Source organism: Prionailurus bengalensis, chromosome A3 (assembly GCF_016509475.1).
Source record: "Prionailurus bengalensis isolate Pbe53 chromosome A3, Fcat_Pben_1.1_paternal_pri, whole genome shotgun sequence".
In the NCBI taxonomy this organism is placed as follows: Eukaryota; Metazoa; Chordata; class Mammalia; order Carnivora; family Felidae; genus Prionailurus; species Prionailurus bengalensis.
Genome location: NC_057354.1, coordinates 39,964,901 through 39,982,060, shown reverse-complemented (window position 1 = coordinate 39,982,060; position 17,160 = coordinate 39,964,901). Strand labels below are relative to the sequence as shown.

Here is a 17,160-nt window from a genome sequence, read left to right as displayed (position 1 = left end):
CTGATACTAGTTATAAATCATATAAATCATAGTTTTTAGATAAAGTAGTGCAATTTGGCTGGTTATTGCTTCGACTAAATTATTTTAAATGATAAATTAAAATTTAATCTGTCTCATTATATGAACAAAAGACTTATGCCACAATAGTCCCTAACGTTAATGAGAACAGACTATGTGCTAAGCACTGTGTTGAGTGCTTTAAATGCACTGTTTTCTTCAGTACAGATACTAATACTATAAGGAAGGTCCTACAATTATTCCCATTTTATAGGTGAGGAGACCAGGGTCAAGAAATGAAGTAATCTACCCAAATTATCCAGCTAGTGGGTGACTGAATCATGATTCAGATTCAGTTTGATTCCATGCTACCCAAATACCCAAATATAACCACTAACCAATGCACTCATTAATACTTCCCCTATCTTAACTGAATTGATTGGATGGACATTTCCCCCACATAACCCATGAATTTTGGTATTTATTAACAGTAAGATAATGAGCACGGATCATATGCTTTATACCCTCTTTGTTTAATCTCAAATGAAGAATTTTTCTCCCATCTTCAGCCTGGACTCTGCCCTTCCCTTTCATTTTTATCACTTCATCCTTAAGAGGGAATAATGCCAAACCTGAAGGGCCACAATACCAGAATGTGGAGTCTTCAGTGGAAGGATCAATATCACCTTGATCAGTGTAACTCTCATTCTTGACTATTGTGCCATTGCTTATGAGGAAATAGGGTGCCTGGGACACACTTCAGCCTTAAGGGCCAAGCAAGGCCAGGCTGAAGTCTTAGGACCTACAGAGAAGACTGCTTAGGACTGACCCTCTGCTCTATTGGAGAGAGAACGTCAGGGATTCGACTGGAAGTTCCAGCAGGAACCCAGTGTGAAGGCAGCTGGTATTCACTATTCTCTCTCTTTTCAGAGAAGATTTCAGACTAAAAGAAAGAGACAGAAGAGAGGAAGTGAGAGGAAAAGAAAAAGAAGCTTGCATGATTCCAATAAATGTCTCCATATTTTTTAGTTTGGCTTCAAAATAACTGGTTCTACAGCTTAAAACTAAAGAAAAAAGTCACTGGAAAGTTAAAGAAATAAAATTTTTATAAAATCATAAGATAATGAAATTCAACAAAATACAAATACTCTACTGCTTATTTAATTTTCCCTATTAATTAAACATAGTTTATATATTTTTCAAATTTTACAGAGCATTTTACTTCTAATTTATTTTACTCCTTCAGAATTCTGATGTACTTTCCACTGGCTAAATACTCTGAGTTTCTAGTTCATCCAATGTTTTTAGAAGTCACTCTTTTTTTCAAATACAGACACTACTATTGACAATATCACAGAGCACCCTCAGTGATAACTGAGGCAACTGGAAGTAGGCAGGGGCTTATAAGTTCTTCATTTTTAATATTTCTGCGTCTTTCACTCAGTCTTCATGAGGCATAACAGTAACTAAAAAGGCAATCAGCCAGCAGACATTTCCAGGCCATATGAGCATCAGAAACTATCCTGGAAATCTCTGTAGACAGTTCCTGCAGATCAAACCAATCTGTATAATGCAGTAATATCTCTCTTCATGAAAGGGAGATATTCTGACTCAATGTATTATCATTGGAAGGTTTTTACTGGAATTTAAGAAACTAGAGGAATTAGAGATGAGTTTCTGACAGAGATTAATTTTAGATTGCTCTTTCCATTTTGGCCTACACAGGTATATCAGTTATTTACTGCTATGTAACAAACCACTCTGAAACTTTGGTTTAAAACAAACCCCATTCATTTTTGCTCAAGAATCTATAGATCAGCAATTCTGTGGCTAGGTAGTTATCTGTCGGTCTTGCCTGGGACCACGCATGAAGATACAGCTGTCAGGAAATGTTGGCTGTCAACTAAGGCACTTCTATTCTCTTCTACTTGACCTCTCATCCTCATAAAGTCCAGACTGAGCTTTTTTAAAGTTTATTTATTCATTTTTGAGAGAGACAGAGAGAGGAAAGGGCAGAGAGAGAGGGAGAGAGAGAATCCCAAGCAGGTTTCACAATGTCAGCATGGAGCCCAACACGAGGCTCAATCACAAGAACTGTGAGATTGCGACCCGAGCTGAAATCAAGAGTCAGACCAAACAACTAAGCCACCCAGGCGCCCCAAGCTTTTTGACATAGTGATCTCAGAGTAGAATTCCAAAACTGAAGTTTCAAGGTCTCTTTAGGTTTAGCCTTAAAAGTCACATAAAATTATTTCTATCACGTTCAATCAGTCAAAGCAAATCACAAAACCATCTCAAATTCAAGAGATGGACAGACACAAATAATGCACTTGTTCCTAGATGAGACAGAATTTCTCCTAATCTCAAGTGCTTTCTGGCCAGGAGAGAAGAGTTTGATTGCTCAGGTTTACCCTGCCCAAAGGTGTATGGCTGAGGGAGTAAATCCTGGGCTCTTCTTATCAAGCTATGTGCCTTGTTACATACATGCCCCCAACAAAAGGAACATATTCTAATCTGCATAAAGAAATAGGGGCAATTCTATCTATGAGCTTTGAATGTGGTCCTCTACTCTTCTCTGGACTTCCTAGCTGCCCAGTAGAAGCCTGGAGGTTCCATGGTATCAGTGACCTCTGGAGCCTCTGAAATAGCTGTCATAACTTCAGCAATGACCCTTTACCAGGTTAATCTTGTGAAAAAGTAACTCAGGTGCAGGGTACTCATTAATCATGGCTCTTACCCAAACTTCTCATTCTCACTCTGTTCTCATACAGAAGATCAGATGCTTTCCTTTGCCTTGAATTACATAAAGCCACGCAGATCTCACATCACTCTTCTGCTCTCAACTTATGGTAGCTAATTTCTATTTAATAATTACTATTAGCCAGACAGTGTTGTAAATGTATTACCTGCATTACCTCATTTAATCCTCACAATACCCTATAATATAGGAATCATTATTATTATCAGTGATGAAACTCAGGTTCAAAAAATAACTAAAAACCAATTCCAGAAGTCTGGTGCTAAAGCCCATGTAGCTGCCTCTGTACCATCTTCAACACTTCCCTTGCCTACAGAATAAATTTCAAATCCCCCAACTGGGGCAAATCTATCAATATTCTCATAAATGACCTATAGGATGTGGCATTGTTGTGGCTTCTCCTCTGGAATGTTAAGAGCAAGACCTCTAGGACCTGACTCCAGACTCTTTTCCCCAACTCTCCCTTATCAGTACTCCTTACCACCTTAAAAGTCCCATGAATTCCTACCTCTGTGACCTTCCCATGCTGCCCTCTCAAACTGAAAGCATCACTTCATCCATTCTCACTTAATAAATTTGAAAAACTAGCATTTATTCAGTTATTTTTATGTGTCAGGTACTGTTCTGTTTTCAATGATTTGACTAATTCAATCCTCACAACAACTCTATGAGTAAATAATACTACCTTCATTTTACAGTTGAAAAAACTGAGGCATGAAGAGATAAAATATTCTACTCAAAGTTCCACAGCTGTAAATAGCAGAACCTACACTCAAGGCCTGGAAGATGGGTTCTGGAGCCTGTGATCTTAATCCACACCAATGCTTTCTCTCAACAGCTTATATATGTAGTCCCTGGAAATATACTCTTTCAAATAATACTACTGAATTAAAAACCTCATTTCTCAGTGACTCAATATAATTTTGAGAAAGGGTAAATTAATAGAATATCTAACTTCTCAAACTTCCCAAAAATATTTTCATTAAAATATATTGAGTATTATAATTCAAAGCAAAATTCATTTATGTAAGTACCATTATTACTCACTGCTTACGTTCTATGACTTCAGTTTTCAAAGTGATAAAGAGAGAATTGACAAATTGGGAGAGAAGAGATGTATATAAAAAATATTTAATGGGGAAGCTTTTTTAAAATATGATGAATTGCTGGATATAAAATATACAAGAATAAAAAAGTTAAGGATGAAATCCAATCAAAGAGAGTACCTTGTGAGAAACAGTAGAAAGCTTAGAAAACATCACCACTTATTTTTATTTTATAAAAATATGTGCTTTATGTAGACAATTATTCCAAGACATGTCACTAAAATATCATATGTAATGGCTTTTAAAATTTGAGCCATTAATTATGCTTTCTATTTATTACGTGGCTATAATTTTAAACCTTAGGTCTTGCCAAACTGAAACTTCCATGTATCTCAATTAAAAGTTATTTTGCATGATATGAAAATCCATTGTATTTTCTGGATATGTGTTTAAAGTAATAATACTAAAAATAAAACCAAACAATGTTAATGACTAACATTTACTGAGTGCTTACTGTGAGCTAGGTACATTCCTAAGAGCTTTATAGGAATTGTGTCCTGAAAGTAATACAGCCTCATAAGTGTTTGGAGGAAGTGCAAACACCTGTCAACACCTTGAATTAAGACTTCTGGCCTCCAGAACTATGACAGAATAGATTTCTGTTGTTTTAGGCCATCAAGTTTTTGTGGTATTTTATTGTGGCCACCATAGGAAACTAATACAGTTATCAAGAGATCATCTGTAGAAGAAGTCCTCGGTATGTAGTTATTTTGTAGCTGATTTAATTGAAAAGTATTGAGACCCTACACTTACAGTCCCTGACATATAATAGGCAAATAGCAAAAGACCATTTGCACTCATTGGTGATCTTGATAAGAGAAGTTTCAGTAGAGTGATAAAGGGTGAGAAAAAAGAAAGGGAAAGGAAGAAGAATACTTAAAGATATTTAAGTATGAACAACCATTTCAAAAAGTTTTGCTAAAAAATTGTAAAGAAAGTACAAATGAAAAAGGAAAAATAATAGCATATCTGTATGCTAACAGCACAAGCCAATACAGAAGGGAAAATGATTCAGAAGAGAAGGAAGAACCGTAGAGTAATATCCTTGATTCAGTTTAGGTTCTTAATGAGACTGATATCATCCTTATCTTTGGGGAGTTTACAATAAAGTCAAGATGAGAGACTTTATTTTTTTCCCCAGCTTTACTGAAGCATAATTGACAAACAAAAATTGTGTATACTGAAGGTGTACAACATAATGGCTTTGATTGCATACACACTGTAAAATGATTACCACACTCAAGGTAATTAACATATCCATTATCTCATAGTTACCATTTTCTTTCTTACTTGGCATGGTGAGAACCTTAAGATCTACTCTCTTAGTAACTTTCAAGTATAATACAGTACTACTAACTATAACTACCATGTTATACCTTGGATCTTCAGAACTTATTCCTCTAATAAGTACCCTCAGACCAACATCTCCCTATCTTCCCCATCCCCAAGCTCCTGGTAACCACTGCTCTACCCTCTGGTTCTATAAAATTGACTTTTTTTATAGGTTCTGTGTGTAATCAAGATCATATAGTATTTGTCTTTCTCTGTCTGGCTTATTTTACTTATACAATGTCCTCCAAGTTATCACAAATGGCAGGATTTCCTTCCTAAGGCTGAATAATATATACACAATGAAATATTATTCAATCATTAAAAAAATGACATTTTCTTTATCCATTCACCCATCAATGAACACTTAGGTTGTTTCTATATCTTGGCCATTGTGCATAATGCTGCAATGGACAAGAGATAAGAGACTTTAAACCAATCATTGCAAGTGGATTGAGTGCCAGAAAAGAAGGTAAAAGTGTTATTAGAGTATATAAGACAAGAACCTAATCCTGTGAAAGAGGATGATGCTGGATATAGGGATCAGTGAAACTTTTTCTGAAGAACCAATATCTAAGTTGAGTTAGAAAATGATAGAAAGCCTTAAATATAAAAAAGTGAAATATACAGAAGGTTCAAAATAACTTCAGTTTGCCTGATTTGATTGGGTAAGCCCTTGCATTTATTTCACAGTTTACACTTTGGCCTTTTTTTTCCCTCTTTGCTTTGCAAGTAATGTCAAATAGATTCAGAAGAGCATTATGGAATTTGAGGACTTAAATTAGAAGTTCCATATCTTTCACCTAAGTCAATCATAAGATTAATTTTCTGCCTATTTATGTGTTGTATTTGTAACTTACTGGCAATAAAAACATAATGAATAAAACTAAGATCAACCATTCATGACATTTTAAATATTTAGAAAAATCCATAATTTGCCTACAACTTCTAGATGTATGTGTCTTCAGTGATACGTGACAATGGGTAAAAGAATTGTATATTTTTTGCCATAATATTACATTAACTATGTATGCAAGCCATTTTCATAGATAAAGCTACAATGCAACAAAAAAATCACTTGATGAATTTCTCTAACTTTTTTAAATCTGCTGGGAACTGCTTTCCCAGGTTGCAAAAAATGTTGCTCTGTCAAATTACATACAACCAAATCAGTTCTCCAGACGTTCCTGCAGAATACTAACACATTTCTTGATGAGAGAATATTCAGGTAAACTGGCCATTTTTCTTTCCATTTCATTGCACTGCTGCCATATGCTAGTTGCTTAAACTTTCTATTTGCAGCCATCTTACCTCTTCAGGAAACTTAACAAAAGAAGATGGTTGTTTTCTCCAGCGAGGAATGACCAACTTTCTATCTGGGTGAACACTGAATTTTATGATTTTGACTTCACTCTACAATTCTCTTTATCTTAAAGTAATTTGGTTGCTTTCCAACAGCATTTATTTCTTGTTTTGTTTTACAATTTTTTATCCTTTTCGTAATATAAGAAAGTCAAGTTTTTGTTTATTTTCTGTATTATTTGTCACATTAGAAAGTTAAATGTTTGCCAGAAATTAAAAAAAAAACTTTTTATTTATTCTCTTAATAAAATATCTTCAAAGAAATTATCTGAAGACATTGCTTATTACACGTTCATTACCAGTTATGCACAGTTCATGTCTCAGTCACCTGAGGCACTGTTAAGGATGCACTTTATGTCTCTTTCACCAATGTATCTGCATTCATTGCTATTTATTGTGCTTATTTAATTTCCCTCAAGACCATAAAATTATAATGTCCTTAAAGGCAGGTACAACTGTCCACTACCTCTTCTGTTTAAGAACATAAACTGGTTCTGAATCTAACTAGAAAATCTTCACTACATATTGATTGTGACACACTTATTAAACACTCAATACGTGTGAAACACACCAGCGTAAGCACATAATGAGCGTTCAACAGACATTAGCTGTTGCTACCATCATCCTCATCCTCCTCCTTGTCATCACCCTCATCAGCAGCAGCATTTCACAGCCATATTATTAGGAAGCACATTTCTATGACTATAAATTTGCATGCATCAAATTTGCAATCTCTGTGCTGAAAGAGAAGACTTGTACTCTGAAGTAAATTCTTCCAAGTTATACCTGATTAATAATAGGTAAAATATATCAACTTAGCCACTAGAGGGTCATTTACTATCCATTACTATCTGGTGACAGAGTGCCCAGTCATAGGTCAAAACTGCAAAACTATTCCAGAAATTTGGAATAGCTGAAGAATAAGACTGTTAATGTTGGCTACTAATGGGGGACTCAGAAAAAGGTCTTATACAAAAAGTTCTCCAAATGAACAATTTTTAACATCTGGCTTTCAATATGTTAAACTCCTCTAAATTATAATAATTCCATAGTGGTCTTTAAGAACAGACAAACTAAAACTATTGAGTAGACTCTAAAATTATAGCCTATATTATAGAATAGTACTTTAGAAGTTGGCCCTCACATCCTGTCCTCTTCATTCCACATCTTTTACTGAATAACTACTATGTGTTAGACAGATACTGCTCTAGGCATTGGACATGTAACAATGAACAAAACAAAGTATTTCCTCTCATGGAACTAGCAAGAACAGATTAATGGACGAATATACAAATAAACCATCCTGTAAAACATCCTATAGGTGACATATGAATTACATATAAAGGAAGTAAGGAATTAAGCTCTGCAGATAATGACAGATAGTTGAAGCAGAAGGGACTGTAAGTTAGACTATCCTGAGGCAGGAGCATGTTCAACATTTTTCAGGAACAGCAAAGGAGATCACTGTGGCTAGGGCAGAGTGAAGCACAAAGAAAGACATAAGCCAAGCCCTTTCATGTTCAAATAATGAGTTTGAATTTTATGCTGCTATGTTCTTTGGTCAAATAGTCATATTAAATCATAGTCTAAATTTCCGGAAGAGAAGAACTGGGACTAGGAATTTTCCCTTGAAACAGACGGCCACCATGGCTTGATTCTGGCTTTACTCTCCTTCTCTGCTGTAAGAAGTGCTCTAAAGGCAACACTGAACCACTTCAGAGTCTGGGAATCAGAATCAGTGAGAACTCAATAGAAAATCACAATAGAGCTTCCCTTAGCCTGGCATGTAAGAAACTTGAGGGTGAGTCAGAAGACAGAGTTATCGTCTTGGTTCTGTCCAAGTTGATACATATATAAATTTAGCAAGCCATTCAACTACTTCAGATCTCAGTTTCTCATCTGCAAATGTAGGGTATTCAAAAGGGTAACTTCTAAATTCTTTTCCAACTTTAAAGTTATTGCAGTCTCCATTTGTTTTGGCCTTGTAGAATTCCTAATGAAACATCTCTAGGAAAACAAGAGGAAAATTAATAAACTTCCTATTTTACCATGTATTATTTCAGATTGATAACTAAATTTATTAATGTAATTTCTTTAATGACATCATGTGATTTATGAGTCCTGTGGAACTCATGTATATCATATATAGCATTTGTAAGTAATAACATTTAATTTTGCAAAATATATATGCAAGTAAATATTTCCGTGCTTTCGGTAGTTTTAAATATTCTTCTCACTGCTCATCTCCCTTAAAAATAAATCTTTTTGACCTTTCTTCTCAATTCTATGCCACACTGCAGCAAATAGTTTATATTCTGGCATTGGACAGATCTGAGTTTCAATCCCAGTTCTGCCACTTACCGGTTGTATACCTTGTGCCAACTATTAAGCCCCTCTGTGTCTCTCTGCACATAAAATAAGGACCTAGCATATAATTACTGCAGCAATGCTAGTTGCTCTTAATATTTATCTCTCAACTGATTGATCTTTATTTCCAACTGCCTATTGAACATCTTCACCTCGATAACCTGCTCTTAATTCAGACTCCATATTCTCAGTGTCACATTTAGCATTTGGTACAACTGCTGTTACCAGTGGCTCAGACAAGATGAAGTTTATTTGTCTCTTATATAAATAAACTCTGGAAGTGGACAGTTTGGGGCTGGTATGGCCTCCCTGGGCGTAGGAAATTTCTATCACATGGCTTGCATCCTCAAAGTCATCCCATAGTCCAATATTGTCACTACACTTCTGTGTTCCACACAATAGGCAAGAGGAATGAAGGCAAGGTGAAGGGGCACATCTCCAGAGGAGCCAACTTCTCATAATGCTTCAGTCCTCCCTGAAGTCTAACACAGCACTTAGGCTTACATCACATTACCCAGAACTTAGTCACATGGCTACAACCAGCTGCAAAGAAAGCTGGGAAATATCTCTGAGCTGGGCAACTGATGAGCCTGAATAAAATGAAGATTCTGACACTAAAAAGAAAGAGAGAATGAATATTATTTAGACAACTGGCAGAATTTTCATAGAAACAAACTGAAGTTATTTTATCTCACTTAAACACTTTCCTCCTCTAGGTTTTCTACTTTGAACAAAGCATTGACACATTCCCAGGCAGCAGTTAAGGCTAGTATATTTGCATTATTTTTAATGCTCTTCAGTGCCCTGACACCCACATCAAACTAATTACCAAATGTAGCACTTACCATCTTTCTTTTCCACTTCCACTAGTATGACAACCTCTCTCAAACTAGAGAAAGGTCTTACAGATGCTCTCCATACTTTCAGTCTCTTCTGAGTCTCATCTCTTTTAAAAACTACTGTCAGCCTCCAGTTTGGAAGAAGAGTTCCGATCATGTCACCTCCCTTTGCTAAGCCTTTAGAAAATCTATAATACCTAAATAAAACCTAGAAATTCTTAGTGTATCATGAAGTCCTTTGTGATCTAACCAATTTTATTGCCCTGGAACCATAAATCCAATATTACAGTTAAACTGAGGCATTCAGTAATGCTGGGCTTAATTGTTAAACATTTACTCATGCTATTCTTCCTCCATCTCCACCAAACTGTTTTAATTTGAGTCCACCAAATGTAGATGTTGGGATAAGGACTTTGGAGTGTTTTATTTGGGAACTGATCTCAAGAAGTAGGGGTAAAGAAATGAGAAAGGTGAAAAGAAAGAAAATGCAATAATGGCTGCGTTCATGAGCATGTTACTACTGTAAGCCACTGCAATATAATCCTGTTGGGTGCCCTCTGGAGAACAGGGAGGTCATACCACCCAAAGGTACTCCCGGAAGACACTGAGGAGGTTGGGGTATTCATCCACTGATGAAATATCCCACTGAGATTTCTCAACTCCCAAATGAGGGTAGCCCACAGGGGTATTAACTCCTTTACAGTTAGTTCCCTGTGTATACTCAGGCACGCTCCTTAAGTGCCAGAGAAAACCCTAAGGCTGCAAGGTTCTGGTATCTGAGGTAGAAAACCATCAGCATACTGGGAACAGTCCATGGTTGCAATTCTGGTCAGATGGGCAGAGGATCATAGAGTCTGCTACTAGAACCAAACCCCATTTATAGTAATTTAAAAGACCTCTCTGAAGCAACTCCCCCATGAAACTTTCTCTGATCTCCCAAGCTCTCACAAAGTATTTGATAGCTACTTGAGCACTCTCTATGGATCACTTTTTTATTCTTGTGGAGATATTACATCTGTCAGACTAATAAGGTTCTTGAGAATAAGCTTTGTATCCAGGTTGGTTAAGTATAAAATTTTTACCTCACAGTCCCACGAACAAGAAAATAATCAAGCACCATAGACATTTAAAGGCCATAGAAACCATTCTGATTATAAATTTTAAAGGTCTGGCATAATGTAAAAGAAGTAAGTACATATACATAAGGAACACTGTAGATTTCTTACAATCTTAGAACCTCTACCTCTGGGATTCATTTGAACTGAAATATTACAGTGAGTTTAAATATCACTAGGTTCTTGGTTTAAACAGTTTGTGAAAGTTAGGCTGAACTCTCAATTCATTAATATAGGCTAAGAAGAGTACTTACATCAGTTTTTAAAGCAATAAATATTATATATTAAAAGGTAATTCCTCACTGCATCATTCTAAATTTAGTAGTGACTTTCAGAAACCAGCACAGTATTAGACATCCCCTCAGGGGTTTAGTTACTGGAAGACCAAAATGACCTCATCCAGAAGCATAATATTTATGAGTTAACTCTTAGGCAAAGCTCTATATAGACTTAGAAGTATATAAGGTTATACAATGAAAATTCATTCACTGAATGTGCTTATTCATTCTAGTTAAGAATTGGATGTTTGAGGGGCGCCTGGGTGGCTCAGTCAGTTAGGCTTCTGACTTCAGCTCAGGTCATGATCTAGTGGTCCGTGGGTTCAAGCCCCCTGTCGGACTCTGTGCTGACAGCTCAGAGCCTGGAGCCTGTTTCAGATTCTGTGTCTCCCTCTTTCTCTGACCCTCCCCTGTTGATGCTCTCTGTCTCAAAAATAAATAAATGTTAAAAAAAATTAAAAAAAAAAAGAATTGGATGTTTGAGAGGCACCTGGGTGGCTCAATCGGTTAAGAGTCTGACTCTTGATTTGGCTTCAGGTCATGATCTCGTGATTCCTGAGATCAAGCCCTGCATCAGGCTCTGTGTGGAGCCTGCCTGGGATTTTCTCTGTCCCTCGCTCTCTGCCCCAACCCAGGCTCTCCTCAAAATAAATAAACATTAAAAAAAAAGGAATTGGATATATCACATGCTATTTAAATGACCATATTTATCTTCACTGTTAAAATACATACACATTCCATTAATTCAATATGAGTACTTAAAGGAAAATTCTAATCAACAGCTCTTACTGGCACTATCACTTTATTTCAAAATGGTAACAGTGCTACAAATCAACTCTACTACCATTGCTTAATTGCAAAAGATTTATCTTCTTTTAAATAATTTACTTTCATTTTCAAATACAAATTTAACTTAGTAAAAATAGAGGAGTAGTATAAAACTAGTAACAGGAAGATGATATTCTGTGCCAATCTGCCTAGTCTGAAAGGCAACCACAGGCTTATTTTCATTTTGTAAAACAAGGCAAACTTTAATCTTCTATTTACTATTCTAAATTCTAAAAATTAAGGAAATTCTCTTAAATGCTAGACAGGATTTCTTCCTACCTGTGAGAGAGTGTTAAATAGTCACAGACCAAACATTATTAACCAGCAGTCATATATTTTAATGTTAATGGCATTACTGTCACATATAAAATTAGAATACCAAGATTTAATAGGCATATATTTTGAAGACAGTGCAGCCTGGTCTAAAAGGGACAGCTATGATAACACTATTAACCCATTTTGGTATTTCTTTCTATCTGTATTTCAACTCACAAAAAATTGAGTTCTGTCAGTTTACAAAATGGCTGTTGAGTATTTTCTACTAAATTATGTTTGAGATTATATGCTAAACTGTCTCATGTGATATTATTATTTTATTAACATTTTCATTAAATTGCCAGTCTAAAAGTCTGCTCACCACTATGGTAGAAATTACAATAAGGCTACAAATAAGAAAACAGAAGAGGAGTTAAGATGGTGGAGAAGTAGGGGGACACTGTGCTTTCCTTGTCCTTCATACACACCTATATTGAGGTCAAATCACTTGGAACACTCAGGAAATCAGTCTACAGAGTGGCAGAAGGGTCTCCACAGTTGGAGGGAAATAGCATGGAAGTCAGTAGGAAGACATAAAAACAGTAGAGCTGCAGAGGGGAGGGAACCCTTTCCATGGAGAGATAAAAGGGACAGAAAGAAAGACAGGTTAAGAAAGTGTGACATCAAGTTACCACAAGAGGAAAACCTCTCAGGACCACAGACTGGGGAGTGAGAAGTACTGAGTGTCCTTGTGTTGTTGTTTGTTCCTATTGCTATTGTTTGTTGTTGTTTTTCAAACAGCATTTGGAGCTCAAACTCTGAGGTTTTGGAAGTACACGACTTTCTCTGGAGTGGAGCTGTGACACATGCTCCTAGGGAGGTGGGGAGCTGGCCCTGGAGTGCATAGTGTGGTTTAGAGATCTCCAGGGTGTGCTGGGAGAAAACATTCCTCTTCATGGAGTATGTTTAGAAGAGGGTTTATTGCCTACCCAAGGACAAAAGACCCTGCAAGTACCAGCCAAAGGTGGTTCATCAGCAGGGTGGAAAGGCTGTATTCTGGAGGAGGGGAGCAGATCCGCATGGTGTGGGGTCCTTTTAAGACTTTGGGTTTTGAATCCCAGCCAAGTGCCAAAGGAAAAATGCAGAAGCGTGATGATACAGGGCAAGCTAACTGCTCTCACTATTTTGAGGGCAGCCTGCACAGTGGGGATTGTGAGACCACTAGTCTGGGTATAAGAGATTGGGGTGGTACCATTTTCCTCCCAACACCAACACGGTGGGACTTGAGAGAGCAACACAGCTGCCCCCCATGGAGGCAGTACCCACTTACACCAAGCCCAGCCCCCACCATACCTGGTAGCTGCATTATTTACTGGGATAAGACCGACTGAGCCAAACGTAGAGGGTCTCTCCAGAAGACCAGCACAGCCAGCACCCTCCATGCACTAAGTATACTGAAAATCATGCTTCAAAATGACACCTACAGTTCTTTTTTCCTTTTTTATTTATTCTTCCTTTTTTTTCTTTTGGAATCAGGCTCAGAGTTTCTTGAGTGTTTTTTTTTTTCATTTCCTTTTCTTTTTTTTGAATCAGTCCTTTCTATTCTTTTATTTTTTCTTCTTTTGTTTCTTTTCTTTTTCTTTGGAATCTGACTTCTAGTTTTTTCATTCTCTGTTTGTTATTGTTGTTGTTGCTGTTGTGTTGTCGTTGTTGTTTTTGCTCCCTTTCCTTTTCTCTATTTTTGATATCAGCCTTCTCCCCTGCCTTTTTTTCAAGGTTTACTTCAACAAACAAATCAAAGCACATCTAGTTAAATATCCAAACAATCGACCACTGCAAACAAGGAAGAGCTGTGCAGAGGACTGGTCAAAACACAAGAGCAGAGTGCACACAGCATACACAAGAAACACTTCTTGAAGTGCCAGACCCTGGACAGTGTATGACCCCTTTTCAACACAGCATGACTTTCAGGTGCAGGAAATATAATAAGCTTTTAAGACACAAAAAGACAGAAACTTAGCCAAAATGACAAGAAGAAAGAATTCTCCCCAAAATAAAGATCAAGAAGAAATCACAGCCAGAGAATTACTCAAAACAGATACAATTAATGTACCTGAAGAATTAGAACTACAATTAGTCACAATGAATTTAAACAATGTTCATAACTGAGATGCAAAATAAACTAGACACAGTGACAGCAAGTATGGAAGAAGCAAAGCAGAGGACAGGTCAAATAGAAGATAAGGTTATGGAAAATAATGAAGCTGAAAAAGAGGGAAAGAAAATTAATACATCATGAGGGGCAAATTAGAGAACTAAGTGATTCCATGAAATGAAACAAAATCCATATCACAGGAGTCACAGTAGAAGAGCAAAAGAGGTACAAGGTTTATTTGAACAAACTATAGCTGAGAACTTCCTTAATCTGGGAAGGAAACAGGCATTCAAGTCCAAAAGGCACAGAGAACTCCCCTCAAAATAAATTTAAAAAAAAGGTCAACATCACAAAATATCATAGATATCAAGATATTGAGAATTCTAAAAAGCAACTAGGATGAAATGTGCTTAACCTACAAGGGCAGACACATGAGGTTAACAGAAGATCTGTCCACTGAAACTTGGCAGGCCAGAACAAAGTGCCAGGAAATATTCAGTATGCTGAATGGGTAAAATATTCAGCCAAGATTACTTTATCCAGCAAAGCTGTCATTCAAAATAGAAGGAGAGATAAAGAGTTTCAAAGACAAACAATAACTAAGGAGTTTGAAACCACCAAACCAGCTTTGCAAGAAATTTTAAGGAGGACTCTTTGAGTGGAGAGAGAAAAAAAAAAAAACGACCAAAGAAACAAACAGAAAACATCACCAGAAACACCAATGCAACAGGTAACACAATGGCACTAAATTCATACCTTTCAATAATCACTTTGAATGTAAATGGACTAAATGTTCCAATTGAGAGACATATGGTATCACAATGGATAAAAAAAAAAAGATGCAGCTATATGCTGCCTACAAGAGACTCACTTTAGACCTAAAGACACCAGAAGATTGAAAAGGAGGGGATGGAGAACCATCTATCATGCTAATAGATGTCAAAAGAAGGCCAGAGTAGCCCTACTTATATCAGACTAACTAGATTATAAAAGACTATAATAAGAGATGAAGAAGGACATTATATCATAATTAAGGGGTCCATCCATTAAGATTTAACAATTGCAAATATTTATGTGTCCAGTGTGGAAGCATCCAAATATATAAATCAATTAATAAAAACCATAATGAAACTTACTGGTAATAATAACATAATAATAGGAGACTTTAACACCCCACTTATCTAAACAGAAAATCAACAACAAAACAATGGTTTTGAATGACACACTGGAACAGATGGACTTAACAGATATATTAAGAACATTTCACGTAAAAGCAGCAGAATACACATTCTTCTTAACCTTACATACATGGAGGTTAAAGAACATTCTACTAAGAATGAATGGGTTAACCAGGAAATTAAAGAAATAAAAAAAAAATACATGGAAGCAAATGAAAATGAAAACATGACAGTCCAAACCCTTTGGGATGCAGCAAAGGCAGTCCTAGGAGGGAAGTATAATGCAATTCAGGTCTATCTCAAGATGCAAGAAAGGTCCCAAATACACAACCTAAACTTACATCTAAAGGAGTTAGAAAAGGATCAGAAAATAAAAACTAAAGACAGCAAAATAAGGGAAATAATGAAGATTAGAACAGAAATACATAATATAGAACTAATAAAACCCAGTAGAACAGATCAATGAAACTAAGAGCTGGTTCTCTAAAAGAATAAACAAAAGACTTATCAAAAAGAAGAGCAAAAAGACAAAAATTCACAAAATCATGAATGAAAGAGGAGAGATCACAACCAACACCAATGATTTACAAACAATTATAAGAGAATACTATGAAAAATTATATGCCAACAAACTGGGTAGTCTGGAAGAAATGAACAAATTCCTAGAAATTCACACACTACCAAACTGAAACAGAAAGAAACAGAAAATGTGAATAGATCTATAACCAGCAAAGAAATTTAATCAGTTACCAAAATCTCCCAACATAGGGAAATCAAGATGGCAGAGCAGCATGGAGACCCTGAGTTTGTCTAGTCTCTAAAATGCAGCCAGATCAGCACCAAACCAGTTTGAAAATTTAGGAAATTGGCCTGAGGATTAAAAATTTGCATGACTTGACCCACAGAACTCAGCAAGTATGCATTACAGAGAGGTGAAATGGGGGTGAGCAAAGCCACAGAGGGTAGGGAGCTGTTTTTGCGGGTAAAGGACAGAGAAAGGGAAAGGGGAAGAGTGTGGTGCACCAAGTCCTGCCCAGCTGCGTTCTTCAAGCACATCCCCTAGAAAGACAGCACAACTCATTCCACTTGCTTAGTGTACAGACTACAGAAGACTTTATAGTTCCACTTCTAGGGGAAACTGGATGTAACTTCATTCAGGTTTCATTCTGTTTAGTGCCTCATGTATTTGTTCATTCTATTTGTTCCTGCTTTTGCTTAAATTGTTTTCTTTTTGTTTCCTTTTTTTCTACTTATTTTTTCCTTTTGTCCTCATTCTTGGATACAGAAAGAAAAATTTTTATTTTCATTTTTTTTACTTTATTTTTTTATTTTTTAAAATTTTTATTCTATTTGACTTTCTATATTTAATCTTATTCTATTTTATTATATATATATATATATATATATATATATATATACATATATATTTACTTTGTAAAGTTTTACCTTTTTTTCTTTGTCTCTATCAAGCCTCTTTCAACAAGCAAACCAAAAGACACCTATAATGTAGCTGCCTTTATTTGATTTTTGTTGGTTTTTAATTTTTTAATTTTTATTTTTTACTATATTTTCTTCCTTCAAAATTAAAAAAAT

General features: G+C 36.0%; 1 protein-coding gene across 1 annotated transcript in view; it reads right to left on the bottom strand.

The window, feature by feature from the left end:
* MACROD2 (mono-ADP ribosylhydrolase 2) overlaps positions 1-17,160 on the bottom strand; it is a 2,047,020-nt gene that overhangs the window by 1,555,769 nt on the left and 474,091 nt on the right. The gene's annotated exons all lie outside the window — the stretch shown is intronic.